This window comes from Theropithecus gelada, chromosome 7b (genome assembly GCF_003255815.1).
Source record: "Theropithecus gelada isolate Dixy chromosome 7b, Tgel_1.0, whole genome shotgun sequence".
Taxonomy (NCBI): domain Eukaryota; kingdom Metazoa; phylum Chordata; class Mammalia; order Primates; family Cercopithecidae; genus Theropithecus; species Theropithecus gelada.
Window position 1 is genome coordinate 65,208,979 of NC_037675.1, and position 12,946 is coordinate 65,221,924.

General features: G+C 44.9%; 1 protein-coding gene and 1 non-coding gene across 3 annotated transcripts in view; one reads left to right on the forward strand and one right to left on the reverse strand.

The window, feature by feature from the left end:
- Positions 1–281: 281 nt before the first annotated feature.
- LOC112629491 lies at positions 282–400 on the reverse strand. Its single transcript, XR_003120606.1, has one exon. It is a non-coding gene; the product is annotated as a 5S ribosomal RNA (ribosomal RNA).
- A 5,075-nt stretch (positions 401–5,475) lies between these two features.
- Positions 5,476–12,946, forward strand: part of SYNE2 (spectrin repeat containing nuclear envelope protein 2) — a 376,350-nt gene continuing 368,879 nt past the window's right edge. For both annotated transcript variants that reach the window (XM_025391361.1, XM_025391362.1), the window contains exon 1: positions 5,476–5,654. The gene's annotated coding sequence lies outside the window, so the exon portion shown is untranslated. The remainder of the gene's footprint in view (positions 5,655–12,946) is intronic.

A 12,946-nucleotide genomic window follows, 5' to 3' on the forward strand; every position in this document is an offset into this window, starting at 1 on the left:
GATCTCAGCTCACTGCAAGCTCCGCCTCCCGGGTTTATGCCATTCTCCGGCCTCAGCCTCCCGAGTAGCTGGGACTACAGGCGCCGCCACCTCGCCCGGCTAGTTTTTTGTATTTTTAGTAGAGACGGGGTTTCACTGTGTTAGCCAGGATGGTCTCGATCTCCTGACCTCGTGATTCGCCCGTCTCGGCCTCCCAAAGTGCTGGGATTACAGGCTTGAGCCACCGCGCCCGGCCAGAAAGGAAGGTAGAAAAGAACGAAAGAGAAGAAAGCAAGCCAAAAAGCCTACAGCACCCGGTATTCCCAGGCGGTCTCCCATCCAAGTACTAACCAGGCCCGACCCTGCTTAGCTTCCGAGATCAGACGAGATCGGGCGCGTTCAGGGTGGTATGGCCGTAGACTTGTTTTTCTTGAGATGGAGTTTCACTCTTGTCGCCCAGGCTGGAGTACAGTGGTGTAATCTCAACTCACTGCAACCTCTGCCTCTGGAGTTCAAGCGATTCTCCTGCCTCAGCCTCTTAAGTAGCTGGGATTACAGGCGTTCGCCACCATGCCTGGCTAATTTTTATATTTTTAGTAGAGACGGTGTTTCACCATGCTGGCCAGGATGGTCTCAAACTCCTGACCTCAGGTGATCCATCTGTCTAAGCCTCCCAAAGTGCTGGGATTACAGGCATCAGCCACCTCGTCTGGCCCTTTCTGTATTTTTGAGGTGTAAAATTTAATATATATCATATCCAGGAGGTCTATCTTATTATTTATTTATTTTAAAGGCTTATCAAGTGAAGCAGTGGGAGTGAAGAAGGAGCAAATAAATCTGTAACTGGTTGTGATCAATTAGTTGTAAACACCACTGCACTCAGACCAGCCAAGGTCTATCTTATTTATTATTAACATATTGTTTAAATTTTCTATATCCTTGCTTAATTTGGTTGGTTAGACCTGCTGTAGCCTGAGAGAGAAATGTTAAGGTCTCTTATTTTTATTGTTTTTATTGTGAGCTGAGCAATATGATTAATGCATCACTTTGCATTTGAGGGTAAAACAAACAAGACATACAACAGGATTTCTTTAAATGATGCATTTATTTCTGTTAAACAGATGTCCAGGTTCTAATTTAGGGACAGACACTACTAGTTTTATTAGGCAAATACTTTAAGGCTTCAGTCTTCTCCTGTGTAAACTGCGGTCAGTTATGGAATTTTTAAAATCTAATACTTTAATTGACCTATTCAATAAAGTGCTTTTGAAATAATACTCTTCCACGCCCCGCAGTTACTGACTGAAATAATTGCAATAATGACAGCTATCATTTGTTTAGTGCTCACTGCCCGCCGGGCTCCCCGCTTGGCACTTCACACACACAGCTCCCCTGAATCACGGCATATTCCTTTTAATTTTTCCTCAGTCTCTAGAATGTTGGACTGTGGTTCAACTGGCAATACCAACTTGCATCTTGTTGGATGCAACTTTCTACTTTTATTAGGACAATGGTCAGAAAGAACACATTAGTCAAGGGAGCAATTAGCCAACATTTACTTCTGTTAGTTTCCAAGTTTGACAGGAAACAAGACCAGAATGAGATAAGGAGCTCTGGCCTTTACAGGGTGTGATCGGACTCTTGGAAAAACAGAGCTGTTTTCTTGGCTAGCTATTTTCATCCAGGTTTATACAAGCACTCCCAAAGTGGTAAAAAATACTGTAGCCAAAGACTGTTCCTTGAGTTAAACAGAGATAGCATGACAAGGAGTGTTTAGCACTAAATTAATCTCCTTTTGTCTTTTGTAGTAACATAGTAATGCAATAGGAGTAAGTAATGAGATGGTCTCACCTTGACTCAGATTAATGAATATTATACCTGCTTCTTCAGATAAAGAGACTTTGTGTTGTTTTTAAGTTCACTTATCCATTTGGTGAATCACTTAACATTATTATCTCCTATTACCATCACGGTTGATAAATACATGATAGCATTGTCACACTACCACCTTCTGTGCTCATGACAGAGAATCAGTCATTAATCAATTTGTATACTTTCTTGCCAAATCTAGATGGAGCCCCACAATTTTTTAAAACATGGCATGCAAGTATACGACTGGAATTAGCTCCTAAGATAAAATCTGCTGCCATTCTTGTTTAGGCACTCAGGATGCAAGGATAAATACACGGGACTCATAGTTGAGGGTGGGATGCAGAAATATAAATAGCAACTCTTGTGCCATGAGATCAGGTGACAGGGAGGAGTTGCTACCTAACGTAGAGTGGTGAATTTAGCATTTCTTTAATGGCATGAGGATGGCCAACTGTCTTAAGTTCCTTAGTCCATGATTTTTGTTAGTGACTCTTGGTTCACCTGCTCAGTACACTGTGCAAGTATATGTGGAATGTCTACTTCTGTGGTTCTCACCCATGTGTCACAGCATGTTTGTGTACCAAGTCACAGACGTGCTTTCATTTTGATCAACTTGCAAAACTTATGCTTACTGCAATTGGAGTTAGCAAAGTCTCTCAAGCAGGCTGTTGAGCCTAGTGGATCGTTTGTTGTAAAATACAGAAGCTTGATGGGGCATGGGGCATAATACGACAACATACTTTTTTTTGTTTGCTTTTGAGATGGAGTTTCGCCCTTGTTGCCCAGGCTAGAGTGCAATGGCACGATCTTGGCTTACTGCAACCTCTGCCTCCTGGGTTCAAGCGATTCTCCTGCCTCAGTCTCCCAAGTAGCTGGGATTACAGGCATGAGCCACCACACCTGGCTAATTTTTTTTTTTTTTTTTTTCAGTAGAGATGGGGTTTTACCATGTTGGCCAGGCTGGTCTTGAACTCCTGATCTCAGGTGATCCACCCGCCTCGGCCTCCCAAAGTGCTGGGATTACAGGTGGGAGTTACTGCGCCAGGCTGACAATGTACTATGTTATCATACTATGTTTGTATTTCGGTGTATGGGAGAGTGTACGCATGGCTGAATGGCCAGGCTCATGGCAACCCTTACTGTTTCCTAGTCAGAGATGTAACCATATGAGCCATCCATTTATAGGCCCAGGGTTGTGTTTTAAAAGAACTAGGTGTGTCTCAGTTTGGCTTAACATTAATATTTGATTATCACTTCAAAGTACAGAGGATCTGTTTCATTGCACTTGTCATTAGTCTAATCTAATGATTTAAAAGTACGTATTAATTTAATATCCAAACTAGGATGGCTAAGAGACACCACAGGTAATTAGAAGGGTCTAATTAGAGACACCTAAAAGCATTTTGAGACATTGTATTCTGGACTCTTTAAAGTGTACTGGACAACATGGAGCAACAGTTCTTTCACTTCAACAAGAGCTTGTAACATAGATGCCTGGAAGGGAATAATGACTAGGAAATTTTAACATTTTCTCCAGAGACTGTTGCCTTTATGATTTTGCAGGATTTACTGTAAATAAAGCAATAGACACAGAATGGAAATGAATAGAATGAATAGAACAGAGAAGAGAAAAATAGCAGATAATATTTTGTAGACAGCTCCACAAATCCTGGAGCCCAGCCTCTCCCTAAAATTGGTTCTCTAGCTTGCGACTATCCGTCCCATCAAGCAAAGTGGTTTTAGGAAAAGACAGCATATGGCCAGACGCGGTGGCTCACACCTGTAATCCCAACACTTTGGAAGGCCGAGGTGGGTGGATCACGAGGTCAGGGGAGTTCAAGACCAGCCTGGCCAACATGGTGAAACCCCCGTCTCTACTAAAAATACAAAAATTAGCCAGGCATGGTGGCGGGCACCTGTAATCCCAGCTACTTGGGAGGGTGAGGCAGGAGAATCACTTGAACCCAGGAGGCAGAGATTGCAGTGAGCCAAGACTGCGCCACAGCACTCCAGCCTGGGTGACAGAGCAAGACTCCATCTCAAAACAAACAAACAAACAAACAAACCAGAAAGTTCTTCTTGGTTTACAGATCTTTGTTGTGACTCAAGCCATTGTTAATAAACAATGCAAAGCTAGGTAGTCTGAGAGGTAATACCATTGGAAAGATAATCTAGGAATACAAGGAACTCTGCATTTGTGAAGAGTTCAGCTACTGACCATCAATAAAATGTGCATTTCAAATAATTTGCCTGAATCATCCTGGTAGTCATAGAGGTGAACATTTTTGAAACAGTTGTTCCAAATTGTGGGTACAACTTACAACTAATTTCCCCCATTAATATATGTTAGCTGAATGCATTATCAAACATCTAATCTCTGTTCTTTGCCATCTAGTTTGAGTCATTTAAGTAATTCAGGCAAGATTCTGTAGCCACAGACATATATATGAACTTGGAGTTTTAAGAAAAGTTAAGGCCAGGTTCAGTGGCTCATGCCTGTAATCCTGGCACTTTGGGAGGCCAAGGTGAGAGGACCATTTGAGGCCAGGAGTTTGAGACCAGCTTGGGTAACATGGCCAAACCCTGACTCTAAAAAAATGCAAAAATTACCAGTGTGCGTCTGTGGTCCAGCTACTAAAGGGCGGGGTGGGGTTGGGGGTGGGGTTGAAATGAGGGGGTTGAGGCTGGAGGATGTCTTGAGACCAGGAGGTAAAGGCTGCAGTGAGTTTAGATCGCGCCACTGTAATCCAGCCTGGGCGACAGAGTGAGACCCTGTCTAAAAAATGAAAAAGTTAAATTTGATTGTGATAGAAACTCAATAGAGAAATTCTGAAAAGCTGCTGCTTTTTAAATGTAATAATAGTGAGGTGTGCCTTTTCTTTGGAACTTCAAGTGCCTTAGTAATATTGTAATCACAGCCCAAGAGGTAAGTGGGAGTCAAGTGACATCATCCTGGGTCCAAAGGGACTGAGTATGTGCTGGAAAATCAAATTGGCACCTGCAAGACGCAGTTCCAAGGATGCAGTTCGCAGTGAGTTTTCAGGCATGGATGATGTATGTCGCGTCGGACGACTGAGACAGCTCTCCACTTCCCCTCATCCAAGGGTAAGGAGGAACCCAGTTATCTGTATTGTTAACAAGGGCCTCCCCTTCTCTCCAGGTGACCCCGAGATCCGGACCACACTACGAAACACGGATCCAGATTTTAAAGGCCTTCGAATCCAAATTCCTCGTTTTACAAAGAGCCCACGGGGTGAAATGACTTGCTCATGGTCTGGTAGCTAATCGCAGATCTGCTTTCTAACTCCTACTTCCAAGACCCGGGAATCTACGGGTGTTGGAGAAGACCCCTGCTGAAATCGTCCAGAAGAGCTTTTTGAGGGAGTTTGTGACTCCCGATTCCCCAGCCCCGGGTAAGAAAAGGGTCGTGAACCTGCATTGCGAGGTGGTCTCTCCCTCACACCACCTCGGATGTCCCAAAACACGGGGAGAAAGTTGCCCGCCCCAGGCTGCGGCGGGGCCTGCTGCTCCGCCCCGGCGCTGGCGGGCGCGCTCCACACTGGCCGCCGAGGGGCGAGCGCGGGACCCGGCGGCGGGCGGCGGGCGGGGAAGGCGCGGGGCGTGGTTTGCCGCTTTCCGAGCGCCAAGGAGCTGAGCGCGCTCAGCTGCGCCCAGAGCCTTCGGCCGAACCTGAGAAAGCAGGAGAGAGAGCGAGCAAAAGGCGCGATCCAGAGAGCCAGGCAAGCGGGGCGCCGACCTCGGGCGGCCCCGGCCCGCGCTCTTGCCCCTTGGCCGGGCGGACGGTGGGTGAGCGCGGCCACAGGGCCCCAGCACCCCGGTGCGCCCTGGAGAGAGCGGGAGGGAGGGGAAGGGGCGGGGGCGAGAGAGGGAAAGGTCCCTGAGCCGGGGGCGGGGGCGGCGGGAGACTGGAACCGACCCGATGCCAGGGTCCGAGCCGGGCCACGGGAAACTTTGCTCGGGTGGGGAGAGAGGGGTGCGCGGAGGGCGCCGCAAACTTGTCAGCGGGCGGGGCGCTCCGGAGATTGGAGCGAGCGCCAGCGGGTGGCGTTTGTCTCTCCGGGTTCTTTGTGTCACCTCCGGGCCCCAGCCAGCCGGTCCGCCCGGCTTGGGCAGGCGCTGCGCGGGAGGCTGTGCCCCGGTGCCCCGGCGCCCCGGCCGCCCCCTCCCGGGCCCAGGCCCAGGCCCCGGCGCTCGGGGGCCGCTGATTGTTTTCATTCCTCGCGTCACGCCTGGGCGGGAAAGATTTTGAACGCCGCGTGAGCTGGAAGGCGGATAGCCGTGGCGCAGAGATTGTAGGATCGTGGGCGGTGCGGGGCTCGCCCGGGGGACCCGGGAACCCGCGAGTCGGGGCGCACCGGGGCTGCAGAGGGCGCGGGGACTGGCGGCCCGGGTCCTGGAGGGGCGGCGGCGGGCGCGGCAGCTTAGCGCCTCTGCGGGAGCGGGGGGCCCTCGGACGGCGGGGATTATAATTCCATTTCGATTGCTTGGGGTCTTTGTTGTCTGAAATTGCCTTTAGGGTCTGACGGTGGCACCTTCTCCTGCTTAGGTTATTTCTCTTCTGTTGAAAAGGGCGGGGCGGGGGCTGTGTATGGAATTAATGCTGCTGGGAACATTAGCGCCTTATTTGATGGAGGCTGAGAAGTCCTGTGTAGCATCGCGTTTGTGGACGCGTGCTGTTTCCGAAAGTTATTTCCCCTCCCTCCGAGAAAGGGAGCGTCTGAGCTGGACGCCGCAGGCACGATTGTGGACAAGCACCGGCAAGTCGGAGCTAACCCGTGAGGGTTCTTTCGAGCCGCTCCACACTTGGCATCGCTTTTTTTTTCTTTTGAGTTTGTTTGATTTGAAGCAACTTTTGTCTGCTTTGCTAGAAGTTCCGAAGGCTTCGTTGCAGATACTATGTGGCTATGCTAGGATGGGTTCGATCATTTTTAGAGGTGGGGAATACAATTAAACCATGCCGGGCCACACCTGGCCTTCTCACCGCTCCGGTACTTGCCACAGAGACATCGTAAACATGTTCAGAGGAGAGTGTTCAGCTCTTATGGGATGAATATTTGGTGTGTTTTCATGCTTTCATGCATGATTCTTTCTCCAAATTGTCTTTCTGGAAAGCTGTGGAGACTCTCAAGGGCTTTTCCTGAGATAATTACTGAACGGCTTTAGCCGGGCCAGCCCCCTGGGGCGGTGGGAACAGGTGTAATCCTTATTAAGTTTTTTCGTGGTGAAGAATGGAGATGTCAAAATAAGTAAAAAGTGGAAATGTTTAGGTCTTTGTCCACGTTTGAATTAACAAAGCTTTATCTGAATTTTTAAAAAATCAAACTCAAACCACTTTTGGTCAGCTAGCCTTAAAATTGTTAGAAAAATCATGTGAATAAATGTACCCAATTAGAAATTTTTTAGCATTTCAGTGGATTCGTGTTAATTGTGTTGTAGGATATTGCAGAATGTTTAGAGAACTGAGTCACAATGAGGTTATTCTGAGTAGTGCTCTCACTAGCATAAGGTGAGAGTTAATGTAAAATTTAAAAACTGAATGAATCACATTTTAATAAGTAAAGGAACGGGTGAAAAACAATTGGTTCATTTTTCATTTTTATTTTTCATTACTTATATGTTTTAAATATATTTTTTCAATAATTTCACAAGATTATTTATTTACTCAAACTCCTACATATACCAGTCAGTGTGCTGGCTTCTGGGGATCTGAATAATAATAGTTACCCCTTATAGAATGCTTATTTTGTACCAGTAGATACTTTACATAGATTACCTTTTTACCTTTTTCATCTGTAATTGTTTATTGAGTACCTACAATGTCTTGTGCTAGGTGCTGGGGTGATAGTGGTGCACAACACAGCGGTGGTTCCTGCCCTTAGCTAGGTGGGGAATCTAGGCAGGAAATAAAATATATTGCTAAACTAATAGCAGGTTTTGAAAGGTAAATCAGATCACATCATTCTGTTCAAAACCCTCCATTGGCTTCTTGTCTCTCTCTGAGTGAATGGCAAAGACCTGACAGTGGCTCCCAGAGCACACCTCTTTTGGCTTCCCTGCTTCTCCATGCCGTTACCTTCGTATTTTATCTGCTGCTCTCCTCCCTACTCGAGTGTCTACAGCCAAACTAGCTTTCTTGCTGCATGAGGGCCTTTGGACTTGCTGTGCGCTGCCTGGAATGACCCCCTGGCCCTAGCTCCCATATCTCTAATGGCACTTGTTGACCTGACCCTCTTCACTTCTTTACTTGATGTTATTTTGTCAGTGAGCCTTCACTAACCTCCAAATTTAAAATCACAACCATCCTCGCGACTCCCATTCCTCCTTTCATAAGTTATTATTTTTCCTCCATAGCACTTATGGCTGCCTACCATATGTTGCTTGTTTATTGTCTGTCTTTTTCAGAAGGTTGTATATCCTTCAGAACTGTATTGGAGCTGTTTTATTCACTGTTACATCTTCAGAATCTGGAACAGTAACTGGCATATAGTAGGTCCTCAATAACGTGAATGAATGTTGAGTGGAAAGAAGGGTACAGCAGAATGCTGGGACATAGAATAACCAAGGCCTCCTAGAATAATGGTGAGAAGGCCTGTAGGTGGATGTGACATTTAACTGAGACTTGAAGATGAGAAGGAGCTAGCCATATTGTTCTGGCATAAGAGGTTGTAGAGAGGAGACAGGCATGGAAGAAAATCTGGCAGAGAGAGAGGATGCTCAAAGACCTCGAGGCGGGAAAGAGCTAGGAGATGTGTGGATTTGTTGAAACTGAGAGGTCATTGTGGCTGAGCACTGTCAAGTCAAGGGAGGGTAAGACTAAATGACAGAGTGGAAATCAGGTGTCAGATTATTCAGGGTCTTTCTGGAGAAATTAACATGAAATCCTCATAGATAGCCTGTTAACCCTTTTATGGTTTAAAAAACTGGGCATCAGGGAGATTGAATAACTTTCTGAGATTATGCAGTGGGTGAGTGGCAGAGCCTAGAATACAAAGCCAGGCTCACCGACTCTAACAAACCTATATTTTACCACTATGTCAAGATCAAAAGACATAGTCCCTATCCTGATGAAGCTGTTAGTTTAGTGTGAAGACAAGCTATTGCAGTATACACATGTACTCCTGGGGGCTGTGGAAGGAGGGAAGCCCCTAGTTCTGCTTGGGAGTGGGACAAGCCAAATTGGAAACAATATAATCATTTTTCCTTTTTTATTATTATGAAATATTTCAGATTGGCAACATCTTAATTAAGAAATAATATTAAATACAATAGCCTATTCTCTGAGTCTTCACTGTATGTTTCCCTCCTTTTTTTCTTTTTAAAGACAAAATACTTGCTTTCACATGTACAAAGGGTCTATGTCATATGCCCCCTTTCCTACTTTCATCAAATAAAAGATTATATCTGGAATAGTGCAAATTCACTTATTTTATTTTTTTGAGACAAGGTCTCGTTCTATCACCCAGGCTGGAGTGCAGTGGTACGATCATGGCTTACTGTAGCCTCTACCTCCCGGGCCCAAGTGATTCTCTCACCCCAGCCTCCCGAGTAACTACCATGCGCACTACCACGCCTGGCTAATTTTTAAACTTTTTGTAGAGAAGAGATCTCACCATGTTGCCTAGGCTGGTCTCCAACTCCTGGCCTCAAGTGATCCTCCTACCTCAGCCTCCCAAAGTGCTGGATTACAGGCATGAGCCTACCCTTGGCCTCTTGTTTACATTTGAGAAGTTTTTGATGTATGTATAGACCTGTGAAGCTGCCTTCCTGTAGCCCCTTGCTATACCCTGAATCCCTCTTCCTCATGCAATCAATGATAGCTTTCTGACTCTGTGGATTAGTTTGCGTTTTTAGAATTTTATGTAAATAGAATCATGTAGTAAGTTCTGTTCTTTGCCTGGCTTTTGCTTAGCATAATTATTTTGAGACTCATCCATATCGTATCAATAGTTGATTCCTTTTTGTTATTAAGTAGTACTCCATTGTACTGATAGACCCCAGTTCATTTATCTTTTCACCCATTGATAGACATTTGGGTTGTTTCTGGTTTTGGCTATTAAAAATAAAACTGCCATGAACATTATACACAGTCTTTGTATGTATGTCTTTCATTTCCCCTGGGTAGATGTCTAGGAGTAGAATGACTAGATCCTATGGTAGGCATATGTTTAACTTTTCAAAGAACTACTATACTTTTCCAAAGTGGTTATGTAATATAACCAAAATAGTCTATGAGAGTTCCAGTTGCTCCAAATCCTTGCCAACAGTTGGGGTGGTCAGGCTTTTATAGCCATTCTGTTGGTTGTGTAGTGACACTTCATTGTGGTTTTAATTTCTATTTCCCTTATGACTAATGACATTGAGCATCATTTCATATGCTTATTTACCATCCGTATATCTTCTTTGTTGAAGTGTCTGCTCAAATTTTTTGCCTGTTTTCTTGCATTGTTGTTTTCCTTCTTACTGAGTTTTGAGAGCTCTTTGTGTATTCTGGATGCAAGTCATTTATCAGGTATAAGATTTGCAAATATTTACATTCAGTCTTATCTTAGTCCATTTTGTGCTGCCATTATGGAATACCAGATTGGGTAATTTATAATGTTCAGAAATTTATTGGCTCATGGTTCTAGAATCTGGGAAATCAAAGATAGAGGGGGTGACATCTGGTGAGAGTGTTTTTGCTGTGTCATTACATGACAGAAGGGCAAAGAGAGGGTGAGAAAGAAGCAAAATGGAGCTGTTTTATTCTTTTTATTTTATTATTTATTTATTTAAGACACAGTCTCACTCTGTCACCTAGGCTGGAGTGCAGTGACACAGTCTCGGCTCACTGCAACCTCTGCCTCCTGGGTTCTAGTGATTCTTGTACCCTAGCCCCCCGAGTAGCTGGGATTACAGGTGTGCATCTCCACATTGGCCTTTTTAAAAAAATTTTTTGTATTTTTTTTAGAGACAGGGTTTCACTGTGTTGGCCAGGCTGGTCTTGAACTCCTGGCCTCAAGTGATCTGCCTGCCTTAGCCTCCCAAAGTGCTGGGATTACAGGCATGAGCCACTGCACCCAGCCTATTTTCTTTTTTTTTTGAGACAGTGTCTCATTGTGTTGCCCAGGCTGGAGTGCAGTGGCTTGATCTCAGCTCACTGCAACCTCCACCTCCCAGGTTCAAGCGATTCTCCTGCCTTAGCCTCCTGAGTGGCTGGGACTCCAGGTGCGTGCCACCACGCTTAGCCTGATTTATTCTTTTATAAGGAACCTGCTCCTGTGATGATGGCGTTAATACTTATGAGAGCAGAACCCTCATAACCCATCACCTGATAAAAGTTCCATCTCTTAATACTGTAATATTGTAACAGTATTGCCTCTTAATAATGTTATAATGGCAATTAAATTTCACCAGAGTTTTGGAGGGGACATTTAAACCATAGCAAATTTATTACATTCTCTTAACAATATATTTTGAAGATACTGTTCTTAATTTTGATGAAGTACAATTTGTCAATTTATTCTTTATGGATTGTACTTTTGGTGTTATATTTGAGAAATCTGCCTAATTCAAAGTCAAAAAGGCTTTCTCCTATGATTTTTTTTCTAAAATTTTTATAAGGTTTTGGTTTAACATTTAGGTTCATCTACTTTAATTTTTGTTCATGGTGTGAATAGGGGCGGAAGTTTACCCCATCTATGCCAGGAACATTTGGTAATTTTTGGAGACAGTGTCTGGAGACCATGTCTGGTATAGGGATGAGGCGCATTTGTTCCCGGCATCTAGTGGGCAGAGGTCTAGGTTGCTGCTAGACACCCTACAGTGGATAGGTGAGATCCTCTCAATAGAGAATTATTCAGCCAAAGTGTTAGTAGTGCCAGGGTTGAGACACTCTAGGCTTGAAGTTTATTAATTTTATTGACCTCCATGAACTAGCTATTGGTTTCATTGATATTGTTGGATATTTTTCTAGTTTCCCTTTAATTGGTTTTCACTCAAATCTTTATTTTTTCCTCTCTTCTACTTTTGGGTTTAATTTGTTCTTATTCCAGTTTCCTTAGGTCATTGATTTGTGACTTTTCTTCTTTTCTGATATAGGTGTTTAGTCTTTTAAATTTATTCCTCAGTACTACTTTAGTGACATGTCACAAGTTTTGATGTGGTGTGATTTTATTTGTATTTAGTTTAAAATACTTTTAAAATTGACTGGGCACGGTGGCTCACGCCTGTAATCCAAGCCCTTTGGGAGGCCGAGGCAGGGGATCACGAGGTCAAGAGCTCGAGACCAGCCTGGCCAACATAGTGAAACCCCATCTCTACTAAAAATACAGAATTAGCTGGGTGTGGTGGCATGTGCCTGTAATCCCAGCTACTTGGGAGGCTAAGGCAGGAGAATTGCTTGAACTCGGGAGGTGTAGGTTACTGTGAGCTGAGATCATGCCGCTGCAGTCCAGCCTGGGCAACAGAGCAAGACTCTGCCTCAGGAAAAAGAGAAAAGAAAGAAACAAGCAAGTCACTATGTGCAGCCCGCACTAAAGGAGTGGACTCCACTCCTTTAATCTCTCCTTTCTCTCTTTTCTTTCTCTCTCTCTTTCTCCCTTCCCCCCTTCCTTCCCTTCCCTCCCTCCCTCCCTCCCTCCTTCCTTCCTTCCGTCCGTCCGTCCGTCCGTCTGTCCGTCTAGCTCTGTCGCCCAGCAGGCTGGAGTTTAGTAGCACGATCTTGGCTCACTGCAACCTCTGCCTCTCTGGCCCAAGTGATCTACCTGCTTTGGCCTCCCAAAGTACTAGGATTATAGGCGTGAGCCTCTGTGCCTGGTCTAGAAACTAATTTTCTTAAACTAAATCCACTAAATTATCATAGAGCAGACCATTGCTGTTATAGAAACATATTTTAGAATACTGTAGAGTATTACAATATTCAGAACACCTGCACTTGGAAAAACCTCCCCTCCAGACAGGCTCTGCAGGGTGCACTGCCTCCTTTTCTTTCCTCTGGGCTGCATTAGGAGGAGGGAGGTGAATGGGGAGCAGGAATCAATCTTCCAGTGTTGACATTTTCCAGACCCTGAGAAACGTTGAGTTGAAAGATAAGTGT